Consider the following 12,944-nt stretch of genomic DNA (forward strand, 5'->3'; position numbering starts at 1 on the left):
CCGCTTTCTCTGTTACTTTTTGCCATTGCGATGGAGCCGCTAGCGGCTCGCTTACGTCAGCATCATATTCACAGGGGATTGGCATTTTGGCAGCGCCCAATATTGGTCTCCATGTATGTGGAGGATGATGCCCTCTATGTTCGCGACCTCCAGCTGAATCTTGATGTTTTACTGGATGAGATTGTGGGCTTTGGTCAGATTTCCGGGATCACTATCAACTGGTCCAAATCGGTGGTACTGCCCCTCTCGGGGGTCACTGTACAGTTCCCTTCTAGATATCCACTTTGCTGGTCGGACGGACCAGTGCGATATCTAGGTATATGGCTCAGTAAGGATGTAGAAACGCTATGGACAGCTAATTATGGTGAAGCCATTATGTGGCTGGAAGAAAAGGTAGATGGGTGGCGTTCACTGCCGCTTTCGCAGACGGGGCGCATTGCTATAGCAAAGATGGTTATTCTGCCAAAGTTTCTATACTTTTTTAAGGAATTTGCCTCTGGTTCTTACCCCTAGCTTTTTTAAATGGCTTTGCTCTGCCCTCGTAACTTTGGCCTGGGCTGGCCGGTGACCTAGACTTTCCTGGGAACAATTGACACTTCCGTTTGACAGGGGTGGGCTGGCGGCCCCTCATCTTGCATTATACTACCAGTGCGTTCAGGCACATTTTGCACATTTCTGGCTCCACCCTATTCGTTACCTACCCCACTAGGCACCTGAGAGCGACGCCGTGTGGCCTGATAGGCTACCCAGGCTGTTGGTCGGGCTGCGCAGACCACGTGAGGTCGACACCGTGGCGTGCACAGCAAGAGCCTGAACGATGCTTTTGAAGCGCGTGGCTAGGGGGGAGCTCTTTGCCCCTTCCATACCGATCTTGGACATGGGTGACACGCAGTTGACGGAGGATGCACGGGTGCATGAGTTCATTCATGAGTCTGGCTTGCTTACTATGGGGTCTTGGTTCCCTGAGGAGCGATTTATTACACCCAAAGCTGCGCTTGGTGACACACTCGATACTAGGCTACATCAACTATTCTTTCTTAGAATCCGTGATATGCGGCGCGCACATTACCCTTGCTTCCCAGAAATGCCTGCTGCGTGCAGAGCGCTGGAGCTCATGTACCAGGTGCAGTCCCCACGCAGGCTTATAACTAAGTTGTGTGTATGCTTGCAGCTCGAAGCGGGTGGGACGGAGGCTATAGCCAAGGCCCATTGGGAGGTGGACTTGGGTGAGCCCATTTCAGATGAAGAATGGTGACGCTATTGTGCGCACATGCGGGTGTTGTCCCCAATTACAGACTGCGCCTAATTCAATTCAATTTTCTACACTGATTATATTATACGCTGCTTCGGCTGAAGAAAATGGGCCTCCGGACTGAGGCTTATTGTGAGAGATGCATGACCCCTGATGCAGACTTCATGCATCTAGCATGGAGCTGCCCATTGCTGTGCGCGTACCGGTCAGAGGTGCTGCGAGCGATTGAGGAGCTGACTGAGATCAAGCTACCACAGACCCCTAGGCTCGCCCTCCTGGGGTGTGTTGAGGGACTCCCCGCTGCGCACAGGAGACTGATCGGACTGCTGCTGCTGGCTAAGCGTAGGGTGGCGATGTGCTGGGGGGGCGGAGGACTCCCCGTTGTTCGGAATGGTTTCAGGATGCTTCATAATGTCAGGACCAATTAATGATTTACAGGGACCTGATGTCAGAGTGATCTCGGCCGCAAGATATATAGGCCCCTCTGCGCTCCCTTTTAGAGACCTGTTCCCCAACAACTTCCCGCCCTTAGCGCCCTCAGGACTTGCGCAATGGCTTTGTCCCCCCGCTGCATTACTTCATTGCTAGTTTCCTATGTATGGCTGATCTGATGGCTATGCGTTCCCTATCTTCTCTCACCCCTTCTGCTCTATCGTCTTCCTCTCTTCTCTCTCTGTCTCTATTCCTCGCTGCTTTGCACTCCTTGATGTGGAGGTAATTTGTATGTTGTTTCTTTTCTACGTTGGGGGGGTCACACTCTTGCGTTTCAGATTATAACAGTGATTTATGGCGTTGATTGCCTCTTCAGTGCGCACAAAGCTGTTGGCTGTAAGACTTTCATGCTATTTACTCTACTATTTGGGCATGATTCACGTGTATGACCTCCTGATGTGTTTGTTTGATGTTACAAATTTTACAAAAACCACGTAAGGTGATCTCAGACACTAAATCGTTCCCCGCCTGGCTCCTCCCCCACCCACCGGCATAACTAACGTATAGTGGGTCTTCAGTCCCGCTCTATTATCCGCACTCAATTGAGATCACCCATGCACCTCATCCACTGGCTAGTACAAAGTACAATTCACAAACCATGTCCTGGTGGTAAGCAGCCAGGCGTTACATGATATCCCCACCTCAAGTTAATAGTTAGTGGGCACTTCTTTGAAAGCCGCTTAGCAACATACCTCCCCATCCCTTAAAATAATTAATCTGCTTGCTGAGGGTGTTTGTGGCTAATTCATCCTCTGAGTGGGCTGAGGAACTAGCTCCACTAGATAGAGTGGTCTCACTAGCTGTCTTCTCTGCCATAAGACTAGTTTCCCCTTTCTTCCCCTTAGTAAATGCCTCTATTGTCTCCAGCACTCTCTGCTGACCCCTCTCGGCCTCCGTATCAGTTGGAGTGCCTCCTCTAGGGCTCCACTCTTTTATTTTTTTCCTCTTCTTCAGCTCGCTCGCCTCCCAAGGAGGTTCACAGTTTCGCACAGCTTGTGCCCGCAGATCCAGCCAGTCCCATACCTCCTGGGGTGTCTGAAAAAGGTGTGTTCCTTCAGACGTGGAGACCGGGAGGTGAGCAGGAAACATCGTGGCATATTTCATATTTAGCTGCTGCAGTCTCGCTTTTGCCTCTGCAAATGATGCCCTCTGCTTTTGTGTGGCTTTAGTAAAGTCTAGAAAGAGCATCACCTTATGATGTCCACTGTTATTGCATTCTTTACTTGTGCCCTTGCCAATGTATGATCACACTCTCGTAAGTGTAAAGGGCGGGCTACAAAAGGCTTCAAGGGTATCCCAGGTTGTGGTGGCTTAGCAGGGACCCTATGTGCCCACTCCAAAGAGTAGTTGGGGCAGAGTCCCTCTGGGGCTATCTCCTCTCGTAGCCATTTTGCCATCGAAGATAGCACATTTTCCCCCTCTGCTCTTTCAGGCATGCCTACGATGAGGATATTGTTCCTCCGGGACCTATTCTCACTGTCTTCCACCCGGAGTTCCAGGGTGTGTACCTTTGCCTCCATTGTAGTCAATCTGGCCTGTAATGAAGTTACATCGGGTTGGTGCTCTGTCAGTGTTATTTCCATAGTGGTAACTCTCTCGGCCAGCTGCCAGTGGTCGTCCTTGAGAATACTGAGGTCTGCTCTCAGCGCGTCAATCCTAGTTTCAAGTGCCTCCCTAGTGGACGTGATAGCCTGAAGGATGTCCTTCAGCATGGGATCCTGCTGGGACTCTCCCGCTGGGTACACCAACCTTTCTGAGTTCATCTCACCACTCTCGACTGCTCCAGCTACTCCATCTTTTTTCCTCAACACTTTTCCCATAGTGCTGGGGGCGTCTCTATTTAGATCAGACAAGTTATTAGGGGCTTTACACAGCTCTCCAGGCTCGCCCCCAGCTGTTCAGTTCTGCTTCTATGGCCTGTTCACAGCCTGCCAGCCTCGTTGAGGTCCCTAACTCCCCTCCTGCTACTTTCGAGTTGGTGGACCCTTGGCTAATTCCACAGAGTTCTGTAAGGGCCTCACCCCAATCTCTTGTGTCGTATCTGCTCGACCAGGGGTGATGTTTATTATCTCGTCTGGGACCGTCCTTCTTACTGACTCCTGGTACACATTTTTAGTGTTAGCTAGGAGGGGCCTGTTCCACTTTGTTCCACCTCAGGCGTGGCTATGTTCACGTGGGGTCCTACCAGATTGCGCTGGTTTAAGCATCCTTCCATGTGCACTGCAGGTTATTCATCTTCATCCTTGTCTATTAGGGAGCACCGCAATATTTTTCCCCTGGCCTTGGGACTTCCCGTGTTCCTCTGTACTCTTAATCTGGGTAACGAAGGCTGACTTGGCCCTCCAGTTAGCCCAGTCATTGCTCAGCATTCCTTCTATGCACCTTGCGTAATGAAATGAGATAAGCTCGCCCGAAGTTTGTGCTATTCTAGAATACACCAACTTTATACCTATATGTGTTGTACCTCAGTCTCCACCGGTGCAGGTTCCCCTGGTGCTATAGGGCCAGTTGTCCTTTCGGTTCAGATCTGCTCCAGCGTCTGCAGAAATGTCCCCTGGTGCTCTGTTTGTCACTGGGTTGCTGCCATCCTGGGCCCACCGCGCATCGGGCGGGCGAGAGCCCCTTACTTCGTTCAGCTCACAGAGAGCGCTGGCCCTGCACTGCCCCCATTCATTGTAAGTCATTGCTCAATCGCCTCCATAGCTTCAGAAACTAGGTCTGCCTTCTCACCTCTGCTCGATGGCGCTGTCAGCATTCTCCAGTACTCGGCCTCCCCGCTAGGCCTTGGTATGCACTGTAGGACCTCTTGTGCAGGCTGCTGCTTTTTGGTCGCTTCAGGCGAGCAATCAGGCAACCAGAGTCGTTCAAATCATGTCTCTGAGGGAGCCCGAGTTGCTTCCTTCGGCTCAGAGGTCTTTATTCGCCTCCCGGCTCAGTCAGGGTTTCTCGCCTGCTGGGTGCCACCATCTTGTGTCGGTCCTCGATTCCTACACTAGGCCTCTGGCAAAGGAGGAGATAATAGACTAAATTCATCCCCTTGCACTGTTTTCGTGGGCTTCAACAGGGGTTCAATTTAATCTGGAGGGAGATTACCAGTAAGCCAAGTACTTGTAAAGCTTCAGTTTTATCAGGATTGCCAGGGATCTCCAGGCAGGAGCACGGAGAGGTGCGTCTCATTGCATCGGTCGCTGGCCACGCCCGACTTTTTTATAACTAGCCAGAACTGCTGGAAAGAATTAAACCAAATTTGTCAGGAAAGCTAGATTTTGTTCTGCATATTGTGCTTTTTTTATTTGGTGTAAATCTGTTCAGTAGTTTAGGAGAAATTAAAGGAACTCTAAATTTATATATCTGGGCAGAGCCTAAGCACAGACCTTACGGTGAGATCTGATTGGCTGTCCGCACTTTAACCATGAAGTGCTGGTAACCATCTTGGGACCAATACATACGATAGCACCCCACTGAAATGCATTGAAGTGAATGGCAGGTTTTGAGGGTCACAAAAAGGAGAACATATAAACGGCGATAACAAATTCTAATTGCGATATAAATCAATTGTTGATGGTGCCATACTAATTTTTGGACTTGTGGTGTGTTCTAAGGTGTTTTTACCCTGCTGGGATTTCATGAATCACGTTTCAGAGAAAAACGTTTTCTATGATTTTATGGCAAAGCTGGGAGGCCAAAGTTGTGCATCATCTCCTTTATTGCCTCAAAAACACAACTGCAACAAGAACTTACAATTAGAACATTAAAAACACTTTAGAACCATTAGAACCCCTTCTTTTGTTGTTGCTCATACACAGATAAGTACAGTTTGTCAGTTGCTTAAGATGATGTATGTGTATAACGTTTGCATGTTTTAATGAGTTTGACCAGGCGTTATGGTGTCGCGTAGGCTTTCATTATTCTAATGAGACTACTGGATTTGAGTGGCAGAAATCACCTGCGGTGTGGGAGACTGAGTCTAACCCACTACAGGTGACACCTGTCGCACAATTCGGGTTTTTTGCTCTGGCTAATTAGCAGTGCCTCATCTCCACCCATGAGCAGGGATGATTGGGCAGCCGAGCGCATGACACAATTGACTCCTCAGGGAAATCGTGGTCACTCAGATATCATCTGCTCCTCTCAGTTACATTAGTCTCACATATAGAAGGACAAGCAGAAGCAGTATAGGTTTCAATAAGGTTTTAATGAAGAAACTGCATCTTAGATAATAAAGCGTGTACTGCAATAACCAGGACAATGAAGCTTGACAAGATTAAAATTGTGACAAGGAGAGTAAAGCATAGAAATAGCGCTACCATATTGTCACTAGAGTCAATAGACTAAGGCCCTCATTACAACCCTGGCGGTCAGTGTTAAAGCGGCGGTAATACCGCCAACAAACCGGCGGTAAAAAAAATGGGATTTGGACCCTGGCGGTTACCGCCATCCAACACCGCCACTTTAACACACCAACTACCCGGGTGGTAACAGCCACTGGGCTGAAGACTTCGGTCTCCAGCCCGGCGGCCATCACATTCCCACCCTCAGGATTACGACCCAGCATACCGCCTTGGTTTTCGTGGTTTTTGTACCGCTGGGAAAACCATGGCGGTAGGTACTATCAGTGCCAGGGAATTCCTTGCCTGGCACTGATAGGGGTCTCCTCCCACCCCCTCCCCAAAGTCCTCCCCCACCCGCTCCTGTCCCCGCACATGTACACACGCACACCCATATACACACATGCACACGTGCATACCCACCTCCACCTACGCATGCACACATACATATCCACACACCACAACACACACCAAAATACCTTGTCACATGCATGCATCCACAACACACAACATTCACAATCCCTCATTCACGCATGCATCCAACGCAAATCCCACCCGCATGCACGCATCCCAAAACATACACCCACCCCCACATACACACAACAACCCCCTCTCCAGTCAAAGAACCCAACTTACGTGCTTGCAGGGGGTCCTCCGGCAGGAGATGGTCTGCGGTGCTGCTGTCAGCAGCAGCGTCCGCCAGCAAAACACCGCCAGGCTGTATCATTGCTCATTATACTGTCGGTGGTGTTTTGCTGGCATGGCGGTGCCTCTATCAGCAGCGCCACCTTACCGCCATCCACTGCCATGACCGGCGGCTGTGTTCGCCAGATTTCTGGCGGAATACCATTGGCTGTCATAATACCCGTTGTCGGCTGGTAGCCACGGTGACGGTATGTTGGCGCCCGTCACCGTGGCGGTAGGCAGTCAATACCGCCAATGTTGTAATGAGGGCCTAATTCCTACCTAGGCTATGTTAGAGAACAGCATGTTAAGCTCTAGTTCTGTCCTTCATGTTCCCCTGGGAAGACATCATCCCCCATACCTGAGCAAAGGCGTGAAGTCTGCATAAGCAGCTGTAGTGAAGCGTTCAGCAATCAGCATACAGTCGTGGTCATCTGGCTGGAATCTCCCTCTAACATGTATGGGACAGGAAGTGTTTTATAATAAAACAGCTGATGTTCTGAGAAAATGTCCCTGCGTAAGGATGTGTATGTTTCTATGAATGCCAGAGACAAAGCGTTGCCACGTTTACCGGCAACCTATCTTACTGTAGCCTTGAGAGAAGCACAGAATGAACAAATTGTCATGTTTTAAGAATGCAGTGCTGGCCTAGGCAGAGAACAGCTAGATAGAGCGAGATAAAACAAGACCACAAATGTGGCTATTGTTAAAATAATAAAGAAGCTGAATAAAATATATCTAGGTTAAAGTGCACAGCAGCAGGCCTAGTGTGCTAAAATAACGTGCGTGGAGCTATAACAAAAATGGCTACACAACAATGGGTTGTTGATATAATGGAATGACGGCAGTGTGTAGGGTCTGAGAGAGTTTAAGCAGTGGTTAGACTGTTGTGATGCTACAAGCCAAGATAGAAACATATCTGTATTGGGGTATTATTTTACAATAGAATCTTAGCGAGGTACGAATGGGGAATTGGGTATGGTTTCTCTGATTTAAACAAACAGTACTAAGGCAGAATTGCATAGGATGAGAGTTTGAGGTTTTTAAGGAATGCCGTACAGGGAGCTCCTCTAATTCAGATTGTGACGTGACAGCTGTTTTGTGGGTGTGACTACTTGTTTTTTTGGGCAGCCTGGCATCTTAACGGAATACAGCGCAGAGGTCCGTTAGTGCTGCTGAGCTACAGAGCGTTTTTTCGCCGTGTGTATATTCAAAACCAGGCTTACCTATACAACGCAGGTGTTTTTCTACACACAGCAGGTAGGCAGCACGCAGGGAGGATGACTGTCAGGGTTATGTCATGAGGGTACTGTGAGCTAACTAGCTCCAGCCATTCTGGGGCGGGCCGCAAGCCATACGTGGCTCACGTGTACGCAAAGAAAATGGATTGTATTAGGCCACCGTACACATGTGCATGTGGCGGTCAATTTTAAAGGTTGGGCAAACGTGCTTATGGGGATATGGGTGACCAGGTGGCCATGATTTGGGAAAGCACCAATCGTGTATTCTGTTGCGATCATTATTTTGACAACTGTCATTACATCCGGCTGTGAGGAATAAACAGAGGTGTTGTGCTTACAGCAAGAAGGTAATTGAGTGAGATTCATTTTAAGGTGGAAATAGTGAAGGGGATGATTCCTATGGGGGGAGGTTTTGGATGATAAGGTTAATAAGGAATTCATGGAAACATTTTGGGGGAGTTAGCAGGAAGGATGGTTAAAAGATTGACAGTTGGGTAGAGAGGCACATAAAAGAGAAAAGTGTAATTAAGAATGTAGAGTATGAGAGATATTGGTCTGTAAAGGAGGGTGCACCAGTGGCCAGTAGCAGGTGGTTCTAAGGCTGGAGGCTCTAAAAGAACATATTAAAGGAAGCAAGCAGAACTGCATAAGGAAAATAAAGGGTCTGGACGTAAGGCTCCAGTGGCAGGGTTTGCAATAAGGACAACAGGGGATGCTATAAAAGCACATGAGAAGAGTCACAATGTAGTGGCATGTGACAGTTCATCCACAAGTGGAGATATAGAATTAACCTGCTCTTCAGAGTTTGATGATTCTGAGGAGGAAGGTGGAATATGTAGAAGAAGGTGAATGGAACATAAGAAAATTAAGTTAGGAAGAGCTCTGTACCGGCCTCCGCGATAAATCCAGCAAACACATCCTTGTGCTCTCTGGTCTGGTCCCGGGGCCGGAGGAGAGTCCACCGGGCGGTTCGCCCGAGGGAGAGTGGCTGAACACAGCTAACAAAGCGGCTGCGGAGAAGACGGAGCGTTCCCTGGCGATCACGAGGCCCATGCGGTGGCCCGGCCTGTGACGTCTTGAAAGTCGGCCTCAGTGTGGAAGCCGGCCTGGCCGAAAGGAAGGTGGCCTCCATACTGCGGATAGCCCGAAGGTGGGACAGTCAGCTGGAGGTGTCTGGATGGCACTGAGTTGCCGTTGGATGGGACCCTGGGAGCACTGGTGAGATTTTTGATGTGCTCTGACCCCATGGGGGAGCACATATAGAGTAAACTACAGTGGGAGAGACTGACTGGGGCCCCTCTCCTCAGAGAGACCCCCCACCCTTTTTTGGTTGGTGGGTCGGAGCGGGCACTGGAGGCTGGACCAGGAGACCCCGAGTGAGCTGGCGAGTTCGTGCCAGAGGGGGAGATCCGAGGGAGTCGATGGGGCGTGGGTGTTTCTCCCCCCTTCCGGGAGGGAGAGATGAAGATCCTGAAGGGCCTGCAGACCTGAGTTGCGAGTGGCCAAAAGCAATACCCCACGGGGCCTAGATAGGCTCTTTGAAAGAGACAGAGACCAAAATATATTGCCTGAGAGAAGTGATTGGCAGGACTGTCGGGGTCTCATTTCTAGATGGCAAGAGATAAGGAGCCCAAGCCGCCTCAACAAGGCAAAATGGATTGGTCTACGAAAGCTGTGAACACCCCGTTGCTGGCCTCTGATCCCCCGGTGGCCCTGGATAATGCTGCTCTTCTATCTGCCATACAGGCCTCTAGAGAGGCATTGGAGGGGTGATTGGGGGAGGTGCACTCAGAGGTCCCCCTTCTGAGACAGGACCTGCTAAATGTGGCAGAACGAGTAACAACAGCGGAGACAAGGATCTCAGATCTCAAGGATACTGTCCGAGACCTGCGAAAGGAGATGTCAGAGACCAGGGTTCTAAGTAAAGATATCATGTGGCAGCTGGAGGATGCGGAAAATCGGGCACGGAGAAACAATCTGTGATTTGTAGGATTTGCGGAGGGAATTGAAGGGACAGATATGATCCGGTTTCTAGACACATGGCTCCGGAGAGTCCTCCAGTCTGAGAAGTTCTCCCCTTGTTTTGTGATTGAGCGGGCCCATAGATCACTAGGGGGGAAGCCCTCTCCAGGGACACCCCCCAGACCAGTGATTGCCCGCTTTCTAAATTACCAGGAGCGTTACATGATTTTAACGGAGGTACGCAGAATGGGAGAGGTCCGATATGACAACTCTAAGATCCTGTTTTTTCCGGACTATATCAGAGAAGTCCAGAGACAACGTTGCACCTTTGACTCTGTGAAGGCCAAGCTACGGAGTCTTCAACTGCAGTACATGCTCCTCTTTCCGGCCTGGGGGCTGAGAGAGGTATTGCTGATGAGCACATACGCCCGCCTAGGCTCCAGGCCCCCCTGTTAGAGATAGTGGCAAGGATCTTGTGGGGAGTAAACTACCTGCTTCATGTTCTGGGAGGAGATTTCAATGATGTGTTGGTGGCGGATATGGATATATCTGGGAGACCAAGAACTTCATGGCCCCCTACCCCACTCTATGAGTTTGCCACAGCCTTGGGGTTGTCGGACCTGTAGGGACGGGCCTATCCCATGGATAGAAGGTATTCTTACTACTCCGGTGCCCATAAGGTATTCTCTAGATTGGACTATATGTTCACCCCTGTAGGAAAAGTGGGCACTATACATCAGACTGATTACCTGGTGAGAGGTCTGTCGGATCACTCCTCTCTGGTGATACGTATAGGAAGTCGAGTGGGGAGGGACAGGAGATGGAGGCTGGGTAGTTGGGACCTGCAAAATCGCAAAGTGGCACATGGGCTTTGGATTGACACTGAACTATATTTCAGAGAAAATGTGGGCTCAGTCCGGTCTGCAGTGGTGATATGGGAAGCATGTAAGATGGTGCTACGTGATTGTGCCCAAAATTTTGTGGCTCAGAAGCAAAGGAGATAAAGGGAAACCTTCAGTAAGTTGGAACATTGGTTACTGGCAATTGAAGAGGCCCTGGGACAGGCGCCGCCTCTTTTTGCACTTCGCTAACTGGAGCTGGCGTGAGCTGAATACCGGGAAACTGCAGAGAGAGAGGCTAAGAGTCAGTTACATGCTATCCAGTATAGGCTTTATGAGGCTGGGGACAAGGCTGGGAAGCTCCTTGCTTGGCTCGGGAGAAAGGAGACGGAAGATAGAAACATTGCGGAGACCTTCGCCTGCTATTATAGTGACTTTTATAGGACAAGGCCACTGGAAGACGCTGGCCGAATTGCTGAATACTTGTTGTGCCTGTACTGGATGTAGAGACTCAAGCAGAACTAGAAGGAGATATTACCTTGGAGGAGGTCACAGCTGCTTTGTCACGGCTCCGACCGGGTAAAGTCCTGGGCCCTAATGGATTTCTGGCTGAGCTATTCAAGAGCTTATGTGGTATCCTAGCTCTCCATCTTTTAAATATGTTCCTGGAGGCCTAGGGGCAGGGCGTTTTCCCTCCTGATTTAAGAAGGGCTGAAATAGTTGTCATACATAAGGAATGGAGGCCTAGATGGTCGTGTGCATCCTACAGACCGATCTCCCTCCTTAATGTGGAGGTGAAAGTTCTGGCCACGGTATTAGCAATTCGCCTTCATGGCGTTATCTTACCCCTAGTCCATATGGCCCAATTTGTCTTCATGCCGGGACGCTCTACAAGGCACAATCTGAGGAGAACATATAACTGTCTGAATACCATACTGGACCACCTAGAACCACATTTATTTGTAGCCCTTGATGCTGAGAAAGCATTTGATGTGGTGCACTGGCCTTTCCTGGAAGCCACATTACAGCAATTTGGATTTGGCCCTCGATACAGGGGATGAGTGAGGCTGCTCTACTGTAATCCAGTGGCGGCAGTGAGAGTGAATGGGGTCCTTTCTTCTGAATTCCCCATCCCACTGGGTTGTAAACAGGGATGTCCCCCTTGTTATTTGCCCTTACTCTCGAGTCCCTGGCATGTAGGATCGGTGCACATCCCGGACTCCATGGCTTCAGGTTGAAAGGGAAGGAAGACGATGAGGAACGCATTTCCTGCATGCAGATGATATACTCTTATATGTCGCGCGCCCCGAGATAGCCCTACCAAAACTCTTTCATTTGTTTTAAGAATATGGGAGGTACTCAGGGTATCGTATTAATAGGGATAAATCAATACTATATGCTCCACAGGGAGACGTAGTGATTCCTTCCCTTCCAGTACACCTTCAAAGATTTATTGAGGGATTCAATTATCTCGGTATTTACATGACACATAGGATAGAACTCTGTCAAGTCAATAAACTGGGGAGGGTAATGAGAGAATGCCGGGCGGATCTGGAGAGATGGAGAACTGTTCCTCCCACGTTGATGGGACGGGTGGCCATGGTTAAGATGATCCCTCTTCCGAAACTCCTCTATGCGGTGCAAAACACATATTACCAGATCCCTTTGGGACTCTTTAGGACCATAGAACGAGACATGCTGCTCTTTTTGTGGGAGGGAAAGTCCCCGAGAATAGCCCTTAAGGCGCTACAGTGCAATCACTATGCAGGAGGATTGTCTCTCCCAGATCTGAAGTTATATTATTGGGCAACGCAATTGATTAATGTAAATGATTGGCTGTTTTCACCTGGCTGGAGACCACCCCACCTTCCCCTTAGAGAGATTACAGTGGGAAGGGAAATCCTGTAGACATTACTTATATGAGGGAGGGAGAGGTTGCCATCTCCTGCCAGCCACTCGGGTGGCCCTCGGGCCATGGACTAGGGCCAACAAGATACTGGGATGGCACCGCTGTCCCACGAGAGAGACCCCCCCTCTGGGAGGGAGGTTGGCTGCCGGAAATTAGAAAAATTACAGGCTTTGAGATTTGGGACCGCATTGGTGTCTCCAAGGTGGGAGATGTGATGGATGGGGGTTACATTATGCC

The 12,944-nt window shown here is 49.7% G+C and overlaps 1 protein-coding gene across 1 annotated transcript in view; it reads right to left on the reverse strand.

The window, feature by feature from the left end:
- The window catches only part of LOC138266409 (solute carrier family 2, facilitated glucose transporter member 11-like), a 364,472-nt gene that overhangs the window by 297,191 nt on the left and 54,337 nt on the right, over window positions 1-12,944 (reverse strand). The window lies entirely within an intron of this gene.

Source organism: Pleurodeles waltl, chromosome 11 (genome assembly GCF_031143425.1).
Source record: "Pleurodeles waltl isolate 20211129_DDA chromosome 11, aPleWal1.hap1.20221129, whole genome shotgun sequence".
Taxonomy (NCBI): domain Eukaryota; kingdom Metazoa; phylum Chordata; class Amphibia; order Caudata; family Salamandridae; genus Pleurodeles; species Pleurodeles waltl.